Source organism: Protopterus annectens, chromosome 1.part1, assembly GCF_019279795.1.
Source record: "Protopterus annectens isolate FY-2018-M chromosome 1.part1, PAN1.0, whole genome shotgun sequence".
NCBI classification, from domain to species: domain Eukaryota; kingdom Metazoa; phylum Chordata; order Ceratodontiformes; family Protopteridae; genus Protopterus; species Protopterus annectens.
In genome coordinates this window covers 1,738,809,985-1,738,835,905 of record NC_056726.1, presented here as the reverse complement: position 1 = coordinate 1,738,835,905, position 25,921 = coordinate 1,738,809,985, and positions in this window count along the sequence as shown.

Sequence of the window (25,921 nt, the reverse complement as noted above, 5' to 3'; positions counted from 1 at the left end):
CCTACCACTATTTCACAACTTCTCAGCTTAAAACCGTCCCTATTTCATATATAAATTACTTCACTATCTCAAACCATGCTCACCATCCGCTGAAAACCTCCCACCTGAATTTCTCAAGATAGCAGCCAATGTTATAGCACAGCCACTATCAGTTCTTGTAAACAGGTCAGTACAAGATTCCTATGCTCCTTGCCTCTAGAAAAAGTCACATATATACATAAAGTGGGGACCTCAACATAAATATCCAACCTTAGACCCATAATTATCCTATTCCCTCCCAAAAATATTAGAAAAAAACCTTTCCACACACAACTTCTTTAATACCTCCTTCAACAACTTTTGACACCTACAAGGTTCGTTGGTTTACTTGTTACACCTACAAAACATGGCTTCTGCCCAGCACTTACTGCTACCACTGTTCTCATATCCTTTCCTAACACCACCAAAAAAGATAGGGACAATGGTAAATGTGTATCCTCTTCATTCTTACACCTAGCTAAGGCCTTTGGCACTGTATCACACAGCAAATTCCTACATGAACTGTCTTCCCTTGGCCTCTGACACTCTCCTCCCACCTGGTTCAGAACCTACTTGTCTGACAGACAACAATCTGTTAAATGGCTACCTATTGCCTTTCCTACCAGTTACCATGGGTGTACCGTACCTCAAGGCTCTAGTCTCATTCCCCTGCTGTTTAATATATTCACCAACAATCTCTATACTTCTTCTCAACAATTCTCTCTCATACAATATGTAGATGGCTACTCTTATTTGCTCCTTTGATAGTCCAGTTCATCTTCAACAAATAATATGAAAGTTGGCTCCAAAATGTTCAATTACTGCTTAATACTAAAAAAAATAAAATAAAATAAAACTCACATAGCCTCAGCAAAAGTAAGTTCAAAATCACTTTGTTAAACAACATTGACACAGAAGTAGTATCTTAAACTAAACTAAATTATGGGTATGACCATAGATGACGTTCTAAATGTAATTGAAAAGAAGAAAAACAAAACAAAAGAAAAGTTAGGAATGCTCTACAAAACAAAATATTTCCTCATAATTAATACTAAAGCATCCCTAGCTAACACTTACCTACTATTGTCACTTCTATATGGAGCATATCCTTCAAATGCTCATTTGTAATTTGCAGATATACCTTTTTCTATTAACTTTATACACAAACTTTCTTTTCTCATGTGCACATATATTCCTTTACTAACTAATCTTGTCTATTTATCATCACTGGCACTCTGTCAGTTTATTAAAATAATTTTCTTATCTAACCACAGTCTCTTTCTATTTATTTATTTATTGACATTTGTTAACTGGGATAGTCTGACTGGGTTGCATAACCCATTTTCAGCAGAGGCACAGGGTCAAAAGCTCCACAGTTTGACATATAGATTAAAATACACATTTAGACACATTAGGTTAATGCAAACATAAGTTGCAAAATGATCAGCAAAACAATGTTAGCTAAGACTTTACAAACTACTTTACAGTCAGTTACTTACTTAAGAATGAACAATTGCTGAGATGCTACAATAAAGTTACATATTTACATATATTTCAAAAAATGAATGTGTAGAAATTATGCAAAATGTGTTGTATTTACAAAGTTTCAAGAGATGTTGTTAAAATCTTCTTGGGAGATTGACAATAAATGGAACTGGAATTATATTGAATGTCTGAAAAGGAATGACCTGAGTGATATGTCTATCTGGCAAGGTGCCAGGGCAGATAAGAGAGTTAAGAAGGTAGTTTTTTTGTGTGTGCTTAAAATTCCTGAGCCAGTCTACGGCTCTAACATTGACTGGTAAGGTGTTCCATAGTTCTATCTCTTTTGAATTGATGCATTTTCCTAATTTACCTCACCTTTGCTTCTGGCTCTTTAAATTTAATTTTAATTTAATTTTAATTCTGGCTTTTTAAATTTAAACAAATTAAGATTAGTTCTGTCATTGCACAATTTTACTATTTTTTTTTTTGGATACTCAGTATTGTACTATGCTTGTAAAATGACAACCTTTACAACTCTATTATATTGGACTTGTAAAAATGACAATCCATACCAAATGCTTATATTTGCTATATTCTACTGTTTTGCTTTCATGTAATATGTTGGTGCTTTTCTCACTGGGGCACCTCTGAAACTGGATTACTGCCGCCTAGTCAGTTTTTTCCTATAAATAAATGTAAGTAAAGCAATAAATAACTAAACTTTTCTGATATTTTGCCAAAAATGAAGATAAATGTCACTTACGCGGTGTACCAGATGAGTTTTTTCACACCCTTTATCTGAGGTCAACCATTAAAGGTAAATACATATGTATGTATATATAACAACCAAAACTGGTTCTCTGCCTTAAATCTGTTGATTACAGGGATAGGATCTGGCTCCCCCGACAATGACTAGGATAACGTGACTATCAGAAAATTGATAAAAGAAAAGCCATGCAAACCCAACTAAGGGAGGATGCAGCAAGGACATCACCACCAGATGGATTAGGATTACTAAACTAAATCTAGACAAAAGACGGACCTCGAAAGGTACAAAGAGACCAGAAAACATTGTTCGGGTAGACCAATTTACAACTGTCCCCCATTTTGCATTAAATATTATATGCTATAAACTTAGTGATATTCTGGCAAATAATTGAGAATTACAGTTACTAATTTATCTGAAACATTAAACTTCCAAACTGTTTTATTTTTCATCAGATACACGCTAAGGAGAGTAACTGAAACATTTCAAAACAACCATGGAATTTGGTCTTTATTCCTCATTTTCTTTTGCTTTGTCCCAGATTACTGAACTAAGCCCTTGAAGTATGTTACCCAATAAAATCAGTCTTACAAATGTCAAGTTCCGCCTACTGACTGTTTTGCACCATCAAGCAACAGAAACTGTTTTCACTTTACCATCAAATTTAAATATATATATACACATAAATATATATATATATATATATATATTGTTCGTGTATTAGTCCCCTACAGAAATACGTTTCTCTTTCATAATTATCCTCAATACGGCCTCTATTAGAACGTCATGAGACGTATGTAATATTTTTACAAATTTAGACTGTCATCTGAAAATCGGGACAGGTACTTTGCAGTCCTTTGAACTTACATTACTTAAGCAGCTCAGTGAGGCAAAAAAGACTACTCTACTCATTACATGTTCCAGGCAGCGAGTGCCTCTAGAGGTCAAACCCGCCCCTCCTCCCATGGGACCCACACTGCCTGGATCTTGCTTGAACTGCAACGGAAATTATCCGTCCTCCACAGACCCTTAACCATCTCAACATATTTTATGCCTCGACTTTGTGAGTCTGTGGCAAGCGGTAAAACTATGGAGCTTCGTTTAACACCAGATGCATTTTCTCGCATTTGCTAATCAAATCCAGGCCAGATTTTCATTCGGCTTCAGCAACCACCCCCCACTTCAACCGACTCTGAGTGTATGTTTAATCGTAGTACACAGTAGCCTTCCTGTGATCCTTCCGCTGAAAGGATTTTTACACTGTCTGAAACTCACATTCTAACTGGATACTTTATAAACTGGAGTTCAGATTTCCAGAAACATGTAAACTGACTTTCATAATGTGTGTTATTAAAAAGTGCATGTGCGGAACTGCGAGATTTGTGGACTATTTTGCGACGTTGCCCTTTCAGTGCCTCTTGAATGCCTCTTTAGTGTGTCCTTGCGCTGGTTGCTGTGGTGCTTTTCTCTTCCTGGAAACTCCCGCCCGAAGAACTGAGTTATGGAGTTTAGCTGTTTGGTAGTAACAGTAAAAACATTTAGTTTTTTTACTGTTAAAGTATCATTACTAAAATATATCTCTCGCATCTACTGCGATGTTCAGTTATGCAAAATTGTAAAAGATTTATAACGAGTAAGAGGGAGGAGGAAGTCTAGCTAGCACCATAAATACTAAATGTGGTAACAAATACCGGATTGATAAATGACAGTTCCCCCAAGCTTATACTGCCACCTGTCTGTTGACTGCTCTTCTAACAACGAGGAGATTTATATTCCAGAAGCATTAAATAGTGTACAACAAAGTGTTTCATGCAAGTAATTTCAAGGAAGTTAGAGCGTGAAGAAACAAGTTCGATGTTAGTGAATATTGTACAAAAGCGATGAGAATGAGCGTGTTTGTAGAAAAAGGCAGGTTGACATATGAACCATTCCCTCCACAATAACTGAATAATAGTTTAATGGGTTGCTAAGACTATACTAGCTTTAGTGTCCGTATCATTTTAAATGTAAAACTATCCTGATGTTTGTGTAGTAATAGGGGTTGAAATGTGTGATCGAACTTAAAAACAGTGCTGTTAAAGCCATGTATGTGCTGCTTATAAACCCTGTAAATGAGGGTGGTGGGTTAATATGCTTGCAGGAACCCTTTAGAAAGAGATTGTAATAGCTGCAGTGTTTTCTTAGTACCCAGTGTATACTGCTAAAGAATCAGTGCTGTAAAATCCCGGCCATCTTTGAACTTTACAGGCCCAGGCCCCCAACTCAAAGCTCGTTGGCTACATTCTAAATATCACTTTATTAAGAGAACAAAACCAAATCCGCGACATTTGTACACTCTTTTACTTTCTGGAATACCTGTGGCTGACTCAGCCTTAAAAAAAAGCCCCCATTCCTTCAAATATTATGTCGAATTGTTAGACCTATCCCTCTATCTCAGTGAACACATAAACGGTTGTCAAGCTAAAATCAATATGTAAACCAAGCTTACAGTGTTATCAATATCAAAACCTAAAGTCTTTCTGTGGCACTAAGCACTTTATTTCCAAGCCTGAATTCTGATTCCTTAGCCTGATTGTGGTATCAGTTGAAAACATTTATACCTGAATGTAGAAAGGGCTGATCTTAGGTAAACTGGTGCTGTAGGTGAAAAGCCTCCATGCCCCCGCACACACACTGCCCATTCCATCTTGGCCTACTCGTGCTATTCGGATTATTTTATTATTAATTTTTCTTCCTTTTTCTCATAGTTTGTCTTAGTCTTTGTTTTTGTTTTCCTGCAGTTATTCATTCAACATGTTCCATCTAAGCAAGACTGTACTTTGATAACTGTGAAGGAAAAAACTGCATTAAGCCAGGGATTTTGGGGCCACAAAGCCCCCAGAAGTCATGGGGCTTCTAGATGCTTTGTGGTGCATTTTAGAGGGGGGGGGGGGGGGGGTAATAACATTTTCATCCAGTGATTGCCTGAACAAAAACCATGATCAAAGAAAGAAATGTAGTCTTACTCTTGAAAAATGTTCCTGCATTTTTCAGCACATCCTAACTGAGCAAGTCTATACTGTAATAAGTGCATTAAGCTAGTGGTCGGGAGGCTGCTAGGCCTCCCAGAAACCATGGATATGTATTTTAAAGTTGAGCAAATATTGCCTGAACAAAAACCATGATAAAAAAAAGACATTTAGTATCACTTTTCAATCTTTTTTTCCCTGCATCCTTTCAGCACATCCTAACTGACCAAGACTATACTATAACTACAGTGGAAATAACTACATTAAGCCAAGGGCCTGGGGACTGCTAGGCCTCCAGAAGCTACAAGGTGTCTAGATGCTCTGAGATGCATTTTAGAATTTTTTTAAATAACCTTTTCATCCAGTGATGGTCTGAGAGAAAACCATGACTATGAAAAGAAATCCAATCTCTTCAGCTCTGTTTTTTTTCTGCATCCTTTCTACAGCTGGGGGGTCTGTGGGCTGCTAGGCACCCAGAAGCCACAGACATAGATGCTGTACATTTTAGAGCTTTTTCCAACCTTTTGATCCAATAATGGCCTGAACAAAAAATTATGCATATAGAAAAGAAATTCAATCTTTTTTTATTTCAAGGAAAAAATAAATTGGATTCAAATTTTAATGAGTTGATCAAATCAAAATTAATCAAATGTTAATAAATAAATAAATAATCCTCAAAGCTGACCACACAACCAGTTCACAATAAGCTGAGAAGACAAATGTTTATGAAGATACTTTTATATCTAGGTATACTACCTGCCCCTATTCCCCATTTCAAAATAGGTACTCACTTTTGGTGTATTCCCCCTCTGGTGTTAAATTGGAATTAAAAGTAAGGTGCAAAGGCCCATAGTCATATTTCAAGATGCTGTTATTATATTTATATGTAGAAGACAGCCAGCTTCTTGTACCCTTCTGAAATCCAGGTGAAGGTTGATGGTGTATGGCTTACCAAGTTTGCAGATGGCTGTAAACTGGGTCAGTCATAGAGTCCCCAAAGATATTAACATAGTACAGTAGGGGCTAACGCAGACAAATGAATGGTGCCAAAGACATGGGCTAAAATTTAAAGCAAAAAATGTCTCATTATCCCCTTTGGCAAAGAAGTAGGCCCTGCTAAGTATGATATAGATAGCACCCCTCTAAGCTCAAACTCAGTGGTATGAGACCTGGGAGCACAGGTTGACAGCAATTTAAACTTCAATCACCACGTGTCCATACTGGTACAAAAATCATTCTGTATTTCGCCTCATAAATAAGGGCATCACATCCAGTACTAGGTAGGTTATAACGCCACTATACTCTGCCCTTATCAAGCAGAGTCCTGCAGCAATGCTTGTTTCTGACAACCGATTAAAAAAGAAAAGTTACCTCACGTTCTTTATAGCTACTATTTACTTACTGACTCTGAGATCCAAGTTTTTAAGCTTTTTTTTTTTTTTTTTGCTTTCCCAGCAGGGCCCACAACACATCCCTCTCACTCTTCTCGATAAGCTCCTTTTCAAAAATGGAGAGACAGTTGGAGGAGCCATTTAGGATCTTAGGATCAGGTCATTTGACTGGCACCTCCAGTTTTGTCTCTGCTTAAGACTATGATGCATATATGTAAAATAGAAAGAAAGAATCAAGATCAGGTTAAAACTGGAAAATGTACCGCCAAACAGTACATTGTCTGATTGCAACAAAAAGCAGTACATTTTTTTTTGCCTTGGTGGTTTGTAGTGCGGGTTTAAAGGGTGGGAATACCCCTGATCCAATGCCTAAATCTGCCATCACTCTTTATTTATTTATTTTTTTAGAGCAAGGAAACATTGCACAGATTGGCTCCTCATCTCTGTCACCACTGTCCAGTTTTACTAAGCTGTTTTTTCTTCATATTACCGGATCTGAACTGCTGCCCCAAACAGCACGTTCACTCCCTGTTTTGTAACTTTCATTATAATTTAATTTAGCTTAATCTCCTAGCACTGTCTCTGCATCACTAAGCACAACCTCTCAACAGCCACTAAGGCTTTATGAGTTCTTCCAGGACATGGAATTCCTATTCCCAAGACAGTAAAGAGTCTGCATCACCTACCATAATTTGCAAGGAAGTAAAGAAATATTTCACCCTGGAAAAATCTACATGCAAACGTTTCTGAATTACCACTGACCCTTGACTGGATTCTTGTATTTGAACAGGACAGTGCTGTACTTGGTAATATTTTGACAGGCACCTTCAATGACCACATTTCTTATTTAATATCAGGGCAAGATCCATAAGGCATATCACCACACTTCAGGAAACCTAAAATATTCGATAGCAATTCATTCAAACTTGTGCTGACTTGTCCCGACTCTTCTGCTAAACTTTGCTTTAGATTATGCAGTTAACTGTTCACAGTCTACCTTTGCATCAGGTTTTAACAACTTAGCCCACAGTAGCTAGCACTGGAACTAATCTAAGTCATTATCTTAGATCTTACTAGAGATTAACAAGCATATGTCCCACAGGGAAAAATTCTGATATTGTTACTACGAAAAAGAACCAACTATACTTCCATTGCTCTCTTTAGAGAGAACAAGAAATGTACCAAGATCATGCTACTAAACAGCAGCAGCTTGTCAAAACAATATAAAAAATCCAGCACCTATTACACTCTAGCATATCAGAATAACCAAGGTCCATTTCCCTCCTGAGTTCTGTGGAACTAAATGAGCCCTTCATTGTCACTTTGTTCAAGAGCACACTCACCACATGCATCATAGCCATTCAGTCCTATAGCATTAGTTAGAACCCTTCTCTCACTCTTCTTACTCTCAAAGTTAGCATTTTCAAAAAAAAAAAAAAACATCACTGTATTCTACTTTATTGCCATCTCATTTCTCAAAATGGCTGTACTGTCCACCTTCTTCTCACAATCTGTGCTAAGTCATTGTATTCTTAACCTATTCCCAAAGTAATAGTCCAGTTATTTAAGTTCCTCATTTACAGTAACTATATATCTCCTCTGTACCCTTTTTCCAAAAATATAGAAAAATAAGTACAATCCCTGTTTTATCATTGCATCATCATTTGCAGCTTGTCTGACTCTCAGCATAGATTTTATTATGGTCATGGAACTGCCACAGCTGCTCTTGACATAATGGAATACACACTGAACTAAGCAGTGATAATATTTTAGGCTCTTTGCTCTATCACTTATTTAATTCTGTTAACCACCAACTTTTAAGCAGATTTATTTAACATTTGTTTACTGGGAAAGTCTGACTTGGAACAAAAACAATTTTCAGCACAGACCTGGGAGAAATGCTTCAGACGCATGTCTTTGTAAGATGGGAGGAAAGGGGACCACACAGAGGAAACCCACATGAAGATAGGGAGGATATGCAGACTCCGCACAGAAGGCATCCCAGCCAAGAACTGCACCAGAGAACCTCTTCCTGTGAGGTGACAATGCAACTGCTGCACCACCACGCAGATTTGCTGCCACTGAACTATCTGCAAGAACTCTCTTTGATGTAGCAACTGCCTTGAGAGGACATTTTCAAACAGACAAATGAATACTGTGTTCCCCTGTCTACTAGTCCCTCAGTGTTACAAGTGGCGCTGAGCTTCACCACCTTCTGTTTTTTCAACTTTATCAGTGACATATTTAGTCCTCCATATGAGAATATTGTGGTATTTTTAGATAGGCAAACTGCACTGATGAGTTAATAGTGATGTGCTATGCTGTCACAGCAGCTATCCTGTCTCACCATCAGCTAAGCTTAGATTTTATTCTATTTAAATGAGCAGATAGCATTGTCGCCTCACAACAAGAGGTTTTCCAGTTCGATTCTTGGCTGGGGTGTCTTCTGTGTGGAGTTTGCATGTCCTCCCTATGTTCACATGGGATTTCTCTGGGTGCTCTGGTTTCTCCCACATTCCAAAGATATAGAGTAGATGTATTGGACACTGTAAATTAGCCATAGGTGTGATTGTGCATGTGAGTGTGTGGTGTGGATGAACTACCATGGCAAGGCTAGCCACTTGGTGGTATAAACCTTGGCTCTAGATTACTGTCACTGTTGGAGTGACATCCTCAACAACATGTGCAAAAATGGGAAAAGGGGTTGTGGATGGATGGATAGATGGATGAATGGTACTTGTCTAACTCATGACTGGACTTAAGGATTTTCGAAATAAAGTACATTCTCTATACAAGCCTGCGTCTTCACCATATCCAGATTTGTTCATTGTATCTGTATAGTACTCATCTATTCAACCTGTGAAATGTGCAAGTATTATTTTGTTTTTAAACAAGAAACTCCTTTATTAAATTATCACGTCATAGGCAATCATATATTTATATAAATAAAAACAAACCATAGTGACATAATTTTAGTTGCAAACATTATATATCCCTTATAATCTATCCAGTCATTGTCAGTAAACATTACATTGTTCATTTAAATCCTGCCTTCTTTTAAATCTCATTCCTGCTCTGCATGTATTGTTCCCACAATTCCCATTTTTTTCTATGTAATTTGCTCCTACCCTTTTCTAAAGATCCCAGTTCCAGTTGTTTTATCTCTTTTCCTATATTCACTACTTCTAGTATTCTTGAGCTCATCTTAATGACCTCAAGTTGAGCTTCTGGGTCATTTTTGTCATTAAGAAAAAAAAAAAAAAAGAGTCAAGGTAGGATACAGGGCCAAGATGTTTTATAATCATCTATACTAGAACAGCTGTAGCATTTGCTTCACTACTGCTCAGCTTCAGCTTCTTGTAAGCTTCAGCATATAAACTAATCCCACAGCTACCAAACATAAAATCAAACTGATGTATAACACAACTGCATACATTCTTACTGTCATACAGACTTAAAGCAATTTCACCTAGCTAGAACTACCTAGTCATCTGAAATTCTTCTCATCTGACAATGGCTCACAAGATGTTTTCCAATAAAAGTTCTGACCTACTGTAACCTGGTATACCCCCACAAGAAAAATTTGCTTCACAATTGCCTCCTTAGCACAAGACAAACTAGAGCTGCACCAAGGGGGTCTGGTGCTTGAGATGGCATACATTCCCATTATGTCTCCCAAGCCACTAGATTTCATAACTTATCTTTTGCAAAATATGTAGTCTAATACATATTTTGACTAATATTGCTACATATAATCTTCAGATTGTAGCTGGCTCAGTAGCATACACTATATCCATATTAATAAATCTAACCATCAAAGAATTATATGTTCTTACAAAATGGAAACAATCTTATAACATTCTGTTTCACAAAGGTCAAACTTCCCTACACCTTACCTGCACTATGCTGAAAGTTATCTCATTTCCCACCTCAAAAGTACTATAAAGACATATACATAGCTTTTTACACACCTGACTAACAAATATCTACTCTCTCCTACACAACATGGCTTTAGAACAGGACATAGCATAGGTTTTGCTTTATTAAAATTCCTCTGAACATTACATATGAAAAGAAATAAAGAATAACTATTGGGATCCTTTTTCTAAGCCTCTCTGAAGCTTTGGGTACTGTATATCATCCACTAGTTCTAAATAGACTAATATTGATAAGGTGATGCCTCACTTAACTGGTTTAAAAGCGTGTCCTCTGAGAAAACATCCACTTATCATTCCTACCTATAGCACAAGGGATATTATAGGATTCTATGCACACAAGCTATAATTCTGCTTCGAAAATTAACAGAAAAAATTCTCCTGTCTAGAGAATTGGCTATTACTGCCAATTACTACAAAACACTAAAACCTAAAGCAAAGGTAAATAACATCACATGACAACATGCCCATTGTACTAGTAACTTAAACTACTAAGAGTTATTATAGACCATAAACTTAAACTTGACCAATGTACCAGCAATACTGTTACTCAAGCAAATCAAAAGCTTGGACTATATCTTACAGACTATGCATGTGTAGTAGCCAATAACCTTGGTTTCTTACTCAGGCTACTCTACTCTCCTGCTATCCTATCAAATAGCCATTGCACCCTCATAAATAAACTACAGCAAAACCTTAACAAAACAGTGACTCTTGCTGCAAATCTCCTAAATATGACTCAGAACTGTATAGCACTAAAGAAGCCAGACTTGCTTAAACTACAAAATACACTAAGGATCTCACAACTCATAACATCATGAATAAACTTAATAAACATCCTTCTATACACTACCTTTTACAAAATTACATCTGTAGCTCACACTGTATTTCATGTAGAAGTAATAGACTGTAGTCACCACAAGGTGAAGCTCCTTTTTAGGAATATAAAGATAATTTTGAAAGTGAAAGAGGATTCTGGAAGACTAGCTAAAGGAGGGAAGACTGAAACACATAGCTGAAGGGAAAAAAGGGCCTTGCAGCATGACTGGATTTTCTTTCCTAGTGTTTTGGGACAGGGAAGTGAAGTAGCAGAATGTATCTGTCTCTTGCTGAAATCCTGGATATGGTATTTTGTGGAATCAGGAGAGAAGTCTGAAACCAGTAGTTCCACGCCTGCTGTGATTCAGCAAGGAAAGGATTTCCCTTGGGCCTAGTACCGAGAAGCCATAGATGATTACCAAAGTTCTGGGAGGTGATGTTCTACTTTTCTTATTAGAAGAACCATGGCGCCTGGTCACTAGGATATTCTCGATGGAGTGGTGAGAGGCTCTGGCTATCATTTTATATTTTTATAAGATTGTGGTCCACCCCTTTAATGCTTTGTGGATTATAAATAACTGGGATCCATATGAGCTCTAACTTGGGCCCCATCACGCCGGCAGCAAGACTGTAAGTAGTCACTGGCCAGTGAACAAGGTGTAATAGAGTGTTTCATAGTTGGTTTGTTTAGAATTGATCAAGGGGGTAGAGGATGTTAGTATTGCTGAATGACATTGCATTCTGTCATATTTGTATTGTGGCACTATAAATCTTTATTGTTCAATGATAATGCATTTTGCCATGTTAGTACTGCTGCCTTAAAGAATCTTTACTGCTCAATGACATTGCATTTTCTCATATTTGTATTATTGCATTATAACTCATTGTTCAATGACATTGCATTTAGTTCGTGTTAGTACTGCTGCCTTCAAGAATTTTGCTGCTCAATGACATCTCATATCTGTATTGTTGTATTATGATGCTTTTATTGCTTAATGACATTGTATTTTTTTCCCGTGTTTGTATTGCTGCATTATAAAGCTTTACTGTTCATTGATATTGCCTTCTTTGTGCATGTTTGAATGGCAAGACCTTCTTCTGTTGAGTTCTGGGGAAGAGGGTGAATGTATGTTTTCATTGCATGCATATTCTCACCTTGCCTTATTGCTAACTGGTACACTGTTGAAATGATTTCTTTGTGGTTGTGCTATTGCCTTTTTAAACTAGATGTGTCACCTAGAATAAAATCTGTTCCTCTTGCTACCTTGGTGTATTGGGCCTAATAGGGGTGTCACCAGAGTCAGTTAGGAAGGAACCCATATCTCTTCAGCTACACATGCGGGTGTGCTACATCTGGGGGCTCGTCTGGGATTTCCTGTACTGCCTTGGACTCCTCCCTATTCCCCTGTACACGTGGAAAGCAAATCCATCAGAAACATGAACCCAGATGTAGCCGCTAAGTGATGCAAACAGCACAATGCTCTGTCAGAGCATTGCTTAGTTCTGGTGTTGCCAGGGGTCACATGAACTGATATGCAAATACATCAAGTCACAAGATCCTTGCCAGTTGTGGGGCGTGGATTTTTGTTGGACAGCACTGTGGACCCTATAGAGCAGAGCACATTGGCTTTATTAGAATGTAAAAGTCCTTTAGTGTATGAGCACATACCTTCAAGTGTACACATTTCAGGTGAGAGTGCAGTCCGTGTGGTAATCCCTGAGAAGTGCACTACCTCAGCAACAGAGAAAATACCTGTGGAAGCTATCCAAGTAGGTCAGAACCTTACACCAGAAGCTGCAGCTTCACTGCCCATATATACTATAGGGCCTGAAGTTTTGAATGCTTTGGGAAGTATTGTAGAAAAATGCTTTAAAGCCTACACAGCCATTCACTGGGTTTGGCAACCGCAAATTGTGTTTCTTTTCTGGCAAACAACCCACACCTCAGGGAGAGGAAGATTTTGAATCCTGGATGGATCAGACTTCACAAGCCATAGAGGAGTGGGATATCCCAGAATCTCAGAAGAAGCAGCAGATAGCTGAAAGTCTAAAGGGATTAGCTGCGGATACCATACACAACCTAAGGATGGGTAAGCAAGATTGCATGGCCAAGGGCTATTTAGGAGTACTGCAGAATGTGTTTTGAAGGATCGAGAGGGCTGCTGACCTACTGTATCAGTTTGAGCATACATACAAAGAAGTTGGTGAGAAACTGTCTGATTACATTAAGCGATTAGGTAAAATGCACTACCAGATCATCCTAAAGAAGGGGGTGGATCCGAAAGTAGCTGACCAACTACGGATCGGACAAATTTTACAGGGAGCTCAATCTATGGACCCCATTGTGTGGAAAATGAGGATGAGAAATAGGGAAGAGACTCTAACTTATTCTCAGTTGGTTAAAGAGGTGAGGAAAGAGGAAGCCCTGTTGGAAGCCAAATCTCAGTGTTCAACAGCAACTAAAACAGTGAGTGAACACCAGCAGGAACCTATAGCCATGCTCACTACTCAAACAGGAGTTGTGGCCCAGAGGGTCCGCAATGTGGAGGTGTCACAGTTGCAGATGCAGGTGTCTTCCCTGACTGACGACATAGCTCAAGTCACCAAGACAGTTGCAGAATTGCAGAAAGCCATGGTAACTTTAGCTGAAGGGACAGATACATCAGTTAGAACCTCCATGAAAGGACTCAGGGAAGAAACAAATCAGCCAATGCTCAAAGTTCCTACTGGATTTTGTTTTTGCTGTGGAGATACAGGGTATATAAAGTGACAGTGTCCTAATGCAGATAACTTGAAAAGAGTGAATGAACTATTATTGGCTAGTGCAATGCAGGGAAACATTGATTCTCGGCTGGAGCGCCTTCTGTGTGGAGTCTGCATGTCCTCCTCGTGGTCGAGTGGCGTTCGAAAGACATGCGTGAATGGGCGTGCCTTTGTTGAAGGTTGGGCGTTGAGCTGGCACCTCGGCACCGTAAAAATATACTGCCAATCATTGGCGGACTGGAGTTCCGCTGTGGCAAAGCCGAAAGAAGAAAAACAACAACAATGCAAGTAAACTTCAAAGGGCCTCGGTGAAGGATCCAGCTGAGTGCCCAATTACAAAGAGTTCCATAAAATCTAACATCAAGAGACAGCATCCTGGATCTCCTTTCCACACTAACCCTTGTAATAGGGGAGAGAGACTACCTACTATGCACACTTCTAGCGCATCTGAGGTGAACAACCGAATTGGAAAGCCATCTCAGCCAAAATCTCAGCATCTCAGACCGCAAAGCATTACTAAGCAAGAGTCTTATCCGTTAAAATGGTGAGGTCTACCGGCAGTACCTCAACCACATGCTGACTGCCATACAGCTGAACAACACCGGAAACAGAAACTACCCGATGGCCTACTGGGACCATCCCCTGTCGTGTCAGTAAAAATAGAAAGAGTGTATAGTAAAGCACTGTTGGATACTGGTGCACAAATCACCATTCTGTACAGAGACTTCTACCAAAAATACTTAAAGCATTTGCCACTCGAAAAGTTAGAAGATTTGGAGATCTGGGGGCCTAAGTGACACGAAGTTCCCTTATGATGGTTATGTCTCACTGAAGTTAGTATTTTCCACTTCAGTTGTTGGGTCAACAGAAGGTTTTGAAACACTCACTGTTGTGTGCCCCAGGCCAAAAGGAAAGGAATCAGCATCTATTTTAGTGGGGACAAATACTGACCTCGTCAGAAGAATGCTAATGCCTCATTTGACCCAGGAACGCCCAACACTACAGCCTCTCCTGAGACCAGTTTTCTGTGCCCTTCAGAGGGAGAAGGATAGTAAGAAAGATGAAACTGGTCATGTGTGGACCCTGTCTGGGAAAGAGCATATAATTCATCCTGATCAGGTCACCTGCTTGAGAGCTAAAGTGAGGATGTGTGGAAAAACAGTTTCCCCTCATCTCATGGTGGAAATGAATCCAGAAAGTGACTTGCTACTGGGGCTGCCAGAAGTTTGGCCTGTGGACAAGTTAAAGCATCCTTATGGCACTTTGCCTGTGGGGTGAAAAATAAAGGAAGTACTCCCATTTTCCTGTGTTCACAAGTGCATTTGGGAAAAGTTTATGCTGCCATTCCCTTACCTGCTCCTGTGTTGACAAGGAATGAGAGCAGAGGCAATGAGTTGAAGCTGGAAGGTATTGAGATAGGTGGTCTCTTGTCCCCTGAGTGGCTAACCAGAGTTAAAGAGCTACTAATGAAAAAGAAAAATTGTTTTTCTACTAGTGAACTAGATGTGGGCTGTGCAAAAAGTGCATAACACCTAATAAGAGTAAAAGAGGACCGGCCCTTCAGGGAACATTCCAGAAGAGTAGCCCCAGGAGACCTGGAGGACTTAAGAAAACATTTGGAAGAACTAAAAGCCACAGGGATAATTTGAGAGTCAAGAAGTCCATATGCCTCTCCCATTGTCGTTGTCAGAAGAAAGAATGGGTCAATTCGCATGTGTGTTGACTATCGTACTCTGAATCAGCGAACCATTCCAGACCAGTACACAATTCTCCAGATTGAAGATGCTCTAAATTGCTTGGTGGGCAGTAAGTGGTTCAGTGTGCTAGACTTAAGGAGTGGATACTATCAAATCTTATGCACCCAGAAGATTAAGCGAAGACTGCTTTCATCAGCCCTTTGGGATTTTTTGAGTTTGATTGCTTACCTCAAGGTTTATCAAATGCACTGGCAACTTTCCAGACAATCATGGAAAGAACAGTTGGGGACATGCATCTCCTGGAAGTCTTAGTCTACTTGGATGACATCATTGTCTTTGGGAGGATCCTAGAGGAGCACGAAGAAATACTGATGAAGGTATTGGACAGCATTGAGAAGGAAGGCCTGAAGCTGTCATTGGACAAATGCAAGTTTTTCCAACCTTCAGTGACATATGTGAGACATGTAGTGTCTGCAAATGGAATATCCACAGATCCCAGCAAAGTTGAAGCAGTGACATCTTGGCCCAGACCCAAAACTATCACAGAGCTGCGATCTTTCCTGGGGTGCTGCAGTTACTATAGAAGGTTTGTGGAAGGATTTCCAAAGATAGCAAGACCCCTCAACCATTTGCTCTGAAATGTTGAGAAAGCAGATGAAACAGATGAAGATATCCTTGTGAAAAAGCCTAAGGGACCAAGAGGGTCTAAAGAACTCATCGAGAGTCGGGCTTCTTAGTGCAAAGAGTCATTTGAACAGCTTAAGTATTGCCTCACACATGCCCCTGTGCTGGCATATGCTGACTCTACAAAGCCATACACTTTACATGTGGATGCTAGCAGGGATGGCTTAGGAGCAGTCCTTTACCAGGAGTATGACAAGAAGCTGAGACCTGTGACCACAGCTCATCGGAGGGTCTGCGCTCATAATCCCTATGCATCCTACTCCAGTGGTGACACCCCATCCCATGTTAAGTATAGGGCTGATTACCTTTGGTGGAATGTACCTTTTGAATGCAAAAATATTGTTCAGTTGATGGTGTATTAGTGTTTGTAAATATTTTCTGCTAATCTACCTTTGATTTGGGGGGACCCAAGATTTTCAAGTGGGGGAGATTGTAGCTCCCACTGTATTTCATGTAGAAGTAATAGACTCTAGTTTTCCATTATACCACAAGGTGGAGCTCCTTTTCAGGAATATAAAAGACAAGTTCGAAAGTGAAAAAGGATTCCGGAAGACTAGATAAAGGAGAGAAGACCGAAACACATAGCTGAAGGTAAGAAGGGCCTTGCAGCATGACTGGATTTTCTTTTCTAGTGTTTTGGGACAGGGAAGTGAAGTAGCAGATTGTGTCTGTCTCTTGCTGAAATCCTGGATATGGTATTTTGTGGAATCAGGAGAGAAGTCTGAAACCAGTAGTTCCATGCCTGCTATGATTCAGCAAGGAAAGGAGTTCTCTTGGGCCTAGTACCGAGGAACCATAGATGATTACCAGAGTTCTGGTAGGTGATTTTCTACTTTTCTTATCAGAGGAACCACAGTGCCTGGTCATTAGGATATTATCGATGGAGTGGTGAGAGGCTCTGACCATCATTTTATATTTTTATAAGTTTGTGGTCCCCCCCTTAATGCTTTGTGGATTACAAATAACTGGGATCCATATGAACTCCAACTTGGGCCCCATCATGCCGGCAGCAAGACTGTAAGTAGTCACTGGCCAGTGAACAAGCTATAATAGAGTGTTTCATAGCTGGTCTGTTTAGAATTGATCAAGGGGGTAGAGGGTGTTAGTACTGCTGAATGACATTGCATTCTCTCATATTTGTATTGTGGCACTATAAATCTTTATTGTTCAATGATAATGCATTTTGCCATGTTAGTACTGCTGCCTTAAAGAATCTTTACTGCTCAATGACATTGCATTTTCTCATATTTGTATTGTTGTGTCATAAATTCTCATTGTTCAATGACATTGCATTTTGCTCCTGTTAGTACTGCTGCCTTCAAGAATTTTGCTGCTCAATGACATTGCATTTTCTCATATCTGTATTGTTGTATTATGACTCTTTTATTGCTTAATGACATTGTATTTTTCTCCTATGTTTCTATTGCTGCATTATAAAGCTTTACTGCTCATTGATATTGCCTTCTTTGTGCATGTTTGAATGGCAAGACCTTCTGTTGAGCTCTGGAGAAGAGGGCAAATGTATGTTTTCATTGCATGCATATTCTCACCTTTCCTTATTGCTAACTGGTGCACTGTTGAAATAATTTGTTTATGGTTGTGCTATTGCCTTCTTAAACTAGATGTGTCACCTAGAATAAAATCTGTCCCTCTTGCCACCTTGGTGTGTTGGACCTAATAGTGGTGTCACCAGAGTCAGGTAGGAAGGAACCCATATCTCTTCAGCTATACCTTCGGGTGTGCTACACATTCTACCCTGAAAAATTTGATAACATCTGAACTTATTATCCAACAACCATCTTGGAGATTCAATATTATCCATTTATGTAGCTCTGGAACAGACTCCCCAAACACGTAAAACAAATTAATTCCTGTCTATATTCAAACACAGATCTATGGATGGCAAACTGACAATTTACCAAGTGACTGTCCCCTTGTACTACTAATGGACAGAGGCATCTCCTAAATGCGCAAGGTTCCCCTCAAATTATCTATGGTATGATCCCAGTTGTTCTCACTAGGGATAATATATAATTATTGACCATGGGATGGGTGAGACCAAAATGGCTCTGCAACGACTGCTACCCTAGCACTTACCAACGATCCTATGAAAACAATCTTAAATGAGATTTTAGCAAGAATCTAACACCAAAACATTCCAAATTCAACTAAAAAACTGTCTCAACAAAATGGACTTACTATTATAAGAAGGACATAAATTGCTTTTTGTATTATTTTTTCCTTATGTCTTACAAATACTGCATACTAATTCCAACACTCCTACTATAATATGCTCTCCTAATTAATAACTCACACCTCTTTCTGGCATCTACTCTTCAACCACCCAACTTTTGCCTATCTGGACTATCCAAGTAAAGAAATGCAAATAGATATTTATGCACTGCTTCTGCATTTGTGTACACACAAGCACACATACACGTGAAAAATGATCATTTTTTCATTCAGTTTCACTCCAAGACGTATTCAGCAAAGCTTAGCTCAATGAGCCTTAGGGATGGGCTTTAACATGGGTTCTGAAGGGGGTCAAGTGTTGATTTCCCCACTCCTAATGTACAAAGAGCTGAGTTGCGATGACTGGCTCAAAAATCCAATGCTAGCTAAAGCCTGCCTTTGCAAAACCTACAGAATCCATATATGCACATTTTCACCATTATGTATATATGTATGTATTACAGTGTATATAATTTTGTGGGAGACACGTACACTTTCACACATATGCACACACACACACACACACACACACACACACACACACACACACACACACACACACACACACAGTGTAAATATGGGAAATAATAGGAAGAGTAAAATTCATTTACACACAAAAGAATGATGCATTAGTTTTGCCCTATAGTTTTGTTTTGTAGCTTTGCAGAATGTGGGTGAGATGTGTTGTTTTCATTTTTGCTCTTTTGCTTCTTGAGTTTCATTCTTTCAAAATGTAACCAACTGTAATAAATTGATAAAGTGGGTGTAGGGTATAGAATTTTGATTGCTCTTTTGTGAATTTGTTTTTTTGTGTTTCCCTCTTTGTAAACATGATCACACATGCATACAGATATACACGCTGAAAATCATATCCATGTCACACATTATAGTTAAATAGCTATAAATGCTTTAAATAATCACAGCTGTACTGAGTTCTAAATGGCAGGTTTTTGAGGATGTTTGAGGAGCACCTGGGGTCATGTGACCTAGGGCAGCCACTCAAAAAGATCTCCTTATACCCAAACTAGAAGATGCTTTATCTCTGTTAATTTGGAGGTCAGCTGCAAAACTGCTTAAACAAATTTATTTATTTTTATTTATTTATTTACATTTGTTCACTGGGAAATTCCGACTGGACACATGTCATTTTCAGCAGAGGCCTGGGGAGAAAAGCTCCACAGAATGACATGATAGATGGTAAACAATAACAATCAAGGTATGTATACAGTAGAGGTGATCATGACATGGAAAAATACAGGAGCACATTAGGTACAATTAAGTAGTAAGCTCTAATTACAGACCTCAAGAATAAGAAGTAAAACACAGTGCTACAAAATTTATAAACAGTAACTAGATAACAATAATAATAGACTAAATGATAACTAAATCCTCAAAGGATTAATAAGCAGTGAGTAATCTTCAGTTCAGTTTTATAGTGATAGAGGGGATACTCTCCAGTGTATTTAACTCAGTCTAGTCAAGGGAAGTAAAAACTTGCTGCCACCTGTAATGGTCTAAATTTCATTATTTGCATGTCACTTTCTTTTAAACAAAAGCAGGATCCATTGTAAGAAGCTCAAGTTCACACTAAGATGGAAAATGCAGTGTGCAAATGAGCTTGCTCTCTCAAGAGTATTTTTGCTTTCAGATAACTGGAGATTTTGGCATGATGCACCCCTCATGTACAGTCACCACTTCTACTAATCCAGTGAAAAAGTTCAGAAACAGATACACCTTTGCTGCAAAATCTCCAGATTCCTTAGTTGCACAGCAAGAGGGTACAGAGAAAAAGGGTCCTGATTATCTTTATGCCATATGGATGTCCTATAGTCATACTCATGAAAAATTAAGACATTACAAACAAAGATTTGCTTTATATACTTTTTAAAAGTCTATAGATTCAAACTACTTGCATCAGAGTGTGACAGCAACTAATTCATCTCTAATAGAGCTGCTTGACTATACATTAAACAATGAGCTGAAATGGACATTGCTTGAAATTGCTCTGTGTGGATTAATGCACTTTCCACCAGCCAGCTCTGTTTTATAATATTTGCTTCAATAAAGAAGGAACTGTCAGTTTCATCAACCCCAAAATCAACACCAACGATCCTATGAAAACAATCTTGAATGAGATTTAGCAAGATTTTGACAACAAAACATTCCAAATTCAACTAAAAAACTGTCTCAACAAAATGGACTTACTATTATAAGAAGGACATAAATTGCTTTTTGTATTATTTTTCCTTATGTCTTACAAACACTACATACTAATTCCAACACTCCTACTTGTCATTTGTTCTTCCTCCCACCTGGTATCTCTTTTTCTGCTATAGTTCTGTGACCTCTTCTTGATACAGTGACACTGCTCCTCAAAATGATGACAATGTAAGAATGCATAAGATGACATCATCTGCCTTAAGGTACTCCATCAGATTTTCATATTTTTAAACATTACATTTTAAGTTGCAGCATTCATTCACATACATTAAGAAAAAAGAAAGCTATCCTTAATAATGCTTTCCATTATTATGGTCATGCAGTTTACATATATGCTTTCTTTTTAACCATTTTCATTCACTCCAGCATTGCATATATTGTTCAGTTCTTGCCTCTAAATAAACTTAATTCCTCTTCCTGCTCATTATGCTGCATGTATATTCCCAACAAATTCCATTTATTTCTATGAAAAATCGTTCCTTCCCTTTTCTAAAGATATCACCTCAAATTCTTTTTTTTAAACATCTTTACTAAATCTTCTCATTTTAAACAATGGCATGGGTATATGTAGAATAATAGAACAGAACAGAAACAATAGCAACATGCTGCATTATTTTCATGCCTTATACATATGTTTTCTTTTTAACATTTATTACTCAATCCAACATTACATGAATTGCTCAATTCCTGTCTTCCCCTAACCCTCTCTCCTCCTCCTGGGCAATATTCTATATGTATTCTTCTCAGCGATTCCATTTAGTTCTATGTAATTTGCTCCTTCCCTTTCCCTAAAGATCCTACTTCCAGTTCTTTTAGCTTATTTAGAATATTCAGTATATCAATTGCATCTGGTTTCAGTTTTGATTTCCATTTTCCATTAATGCTTTTTATGCAGCCTATAGCATTAAAATCAGTAAGGCCTTACTATGTCTAAGTCCACCTCCAAATGTTTTATCTCCTTTACAATATTCAGAACTTTCTTTACATTTGTTTTTTTTTTTTTAATTCCAGTAATTTCTTTTTTTTTTCTTCATCAGTACCCTCAACCTTAGTGAGACCTCACAACACCTAGGCCATTTGGATTCTATATCCCAGATAAGAATAATAATTTCCTTTTTTCACAACATCATCACAAGAATACAGTAAATGAACTGTCACAGAGATAATCCACTTCATTAGCAAAGCAAGTATGAAAACACAGATGATTGTGAAAGATAAGTTATATGTTTTGCAAGGAAAACAGTAAACATAACATCAGACTATTCAAAACATGTAACAACATCAACAGCAATAACAATTAATGCCACTTCCTAGACAAGTAAAATTGTGGGTCTATATCACATCATCAAATTCTCATAACATCAAATACCTAATCATCGACCCCTTTACATCCAACGTCCTATTCAGTGAACTATCAAAACAGTGAATTGTATTACGTCGAATTGCCATAGTTGGTCAACATGTCCCATGTCTTTACTGTGGTGCGATCTTGGAGTTGGTATATTTAATTAGCAGTAGGTGTGGGGGGTAAAGCCCCCCTGCAAAAAAAATGGTAGAAAAAAAATAAACAAAGTTTTGTTTTTGGAAATTAGTTTGTCTTCTGTTTTCCTGCACAATATAACGTTACATACGTGGTGTTGACAACTATGGCAATCTAATATAATACAATTCGCTGTTTTGGTAGTCCGCTGAATAGGGCATTCACTGTAAAGGGGTTGATGATTAGGTATTCATTGTTATGAGAGTAGGATGATGTGATATAGACCCGAATTGCATACCAAATCATTCTACACTGGGGGTGAGAACTACTTAATTAAAATAGACTCATTGTCCTCAACTATCAACTACACTAGGGAATATCCTAAGATATCGTCACAAGTTTCTATTGCCCCTACTCCCACATCTGGGACTGAGAACAGCAGTTAAGAATCATTTCCTTAGCTACCACTATTTATTCCTCCATATTTCTGTCAAAAGTACTCTGTAGGGAATTTTTCAAATTTTCCAGTTTATTGCATTTCTTAAAAATGTGTTCCCAATTTTGTCTATATTTCATACATATCTCAAACAGTTACTACATACCTGAGTAAAAATCTTCTGACATTTATTTTGGCTACAAAAATAAATATGCAAGTACTTGTATTCAAAAATCTGAAACCTTCTAATGTTTGTTGTGTGCTTGGGAGTCCTACAGATTCCATCCTATTGATCTTCTCTAATGTGCCTTTCTGCTCCCTTTTCACAATCTTTCCTAACCTCCTCTTATTGATCCTTAAAGTTATCATGCAGTATTTTATGCATGCTACTAATTATTCCTTTTGTAACAGCATCTTCTGTTCTAAATCCAATTAAAAACTCTACCAAAGTTGTTCTTTCACTTGTCAGTCCACTGTCCCTTTCATTTTGCCTATATTTTATTAACAACACCTAATAGGAAAGGCAATCTCTTACCTTCAGTCCAAAATCTTGCTTAGCCTTGTCCCACTCTATTACATTTCTTTTTGCAGTTATTTAATGTGGTTTTCAAGTACCTCTTCAAATCAGGTAGCTCTAAAACTATATTGGTTATGGGGGGAGTAATTTATCCTACTTAACACTTACCCACTTTCCCTCAAAAATAAATTGCTTCGGCTATTTATTGTCATCCACACCTTCTCCTCCAGTTGATAAAATTAAGTCTGACTTGTATTCATGACTAAACAGACAAAACACATTTTTACTTCTTGCATCTGACTATCCATATCAATAATCAGGAGCTTACAGTTTCTTAATTTTTTATATTAACTTGTGTATAGTTTTCTCACATATTCTTAGCTTTCATAACATAATTATTTTTAATTCATCCGCCTAAATATTTTATCTTATCATGCCTCAAGTATGGGTATTAAAGACCCACTTCATGCATGGATACCACAATTACTGCAATAGTGTTTGTTTTATGTTCATTTATTTTTATCCCAATAAGACTTGAAACCTTTCTATAACACTAAGATCAGTTATATCCTTGAATGTTTGAATCCCTTATTTTCTTTGCAAATAGCTCTAGGCATAATGTAATTAACATAGGAGGAAATAATATATCTCTGCCTAGTTCTTTTCAAACACAGCTTCTCAGAGAGGAGCTCTCCAGCCTTAATTGTTGCCTCTGACTGTTCATATATAACCTTTTTATTATTTAGGAACACAAATGCTATCATTGCCCTACTCATAAAACCCCATCTGAGTAAAAATCTTCAGTAGCAGTATTACAATCTTATTAGTTGTGGGTCATGTCTGTCTTCCTTCTACAAAGCCACATTGATCCATATCTATCTGTCTGTCTATCTATCTGCCTATTTTGGTAACCTTTTGGTAAGACTTTTGGCAATCTGTTAGCTAATATTAATATAAACACTTTATAATCATGGTTTACAAGTGAAATGGGTCTATATGAAGCCAGATCTGAAAGGTCTTTACCCTATTATGGTAATACTGCCACTACTGCTTTCGTCCAAGATTCTGGTAAAGATAGATGCTCTTGAGTTCATATCTGCTCATGGTGACTCTATGGGTAGGCCCCATAGAGTTCTTGTGGCATATTATGGAAGTAAATTGCCATGCCTTTCTTCCACACATATACTGCTGCTGCCCAGTTGTGCCCCAACCAGGTTTTGAGCACAGGTCTACCAGTTGGTACTCTTGTACCTTAACTTATACGCTATTGGTCTGGGCCAAGATACTGGTACTTCCCCTATTTAAAATGATTAAATAAACCTTCTAAATCTTTGCCACTCTCTTCCCTCCTAACTTTCAAATTTCCACAGGAGTGCGTCACTGTTTTTGTTTTGTCTCTTAATGTCATAGCCATTAAATTGTTGACTCTCATTTTCCTCTAACCTTGGCATAACTAAATCTTCCATAAATATTTCCATTTGCACCTTTCCTTTTTCCCTATTTCTCTGCTTTCTACAAATATTCATAATATTTTTGGAATATCTGTAATACTGCCATAGGATCTCTTTGTTATTTTTCTTGTCATAGACTCCCTAAGTTTGGTTATAACTCTTGATACTTTTTGTTGTCTGAATCACTGAGATAAAAGTTTTTGCACTATGGAGTTTTTATAAAAAACAATTACTTAATAGCAACCTTTCTAAACTCATATATATTCTCCAAATATTCCCCTATTTTTCCTTTAGCACTCTGCAGTTGCTTCTTTTCATGTGTCATAAGACTCCCCTTCTTCTATAATACATTAGCCTTTGTTATCTCCTCAAAATAATTCTTATTGTTTCTTCCTCATATTTTTTCTATCATAGTTGTACTATACTTTTGACTGCGGTGGTGGTACTACAGTAGCGTTGTCGCCTCACAGATAGACGTTGTCATGTTCGATTCTCAGCTAGAGCGTCTTCTGTGTGGAGACATGCGTGAATGGGCGTACCTTCGTTGAAGGTTGTGCATCAGAGCTGGCAACTCGGCATGTAAAAAATCTACTGCCAATCATTAGCGGACCAGAGTTCTGCTGTGGCGACCCCTAACCAGGAAAAGCCGAAAGACACAACAAAGTTGTACTATACTTTTATAGTCCATTTTAATTGTTTCCTGCTCACTCGCTATCCTTCTGAAGTAATTCCTATCTTTCCTAATAATTCTGGACTCTCACCCTCTACCCATTCCTTAAATTCATCTCTTTTTAACAAATTAGTAGGAAAGCAACATTGTCTCATTATTGCATCATTACTCTGCAGCTTTTTCTTACTTTTTATTGCTGCATGATCTGATATAGTTATTGGATGGCTCTCAAAGCTTCAAGTTAAATACACATGTTCCTGTGAAATATTATCTTTATCCAATCTAAGCTAGTTATTGCATCTTGGAGATTAATATGTAAAATGTATATGAGTTCCTGCTACTAAATTCA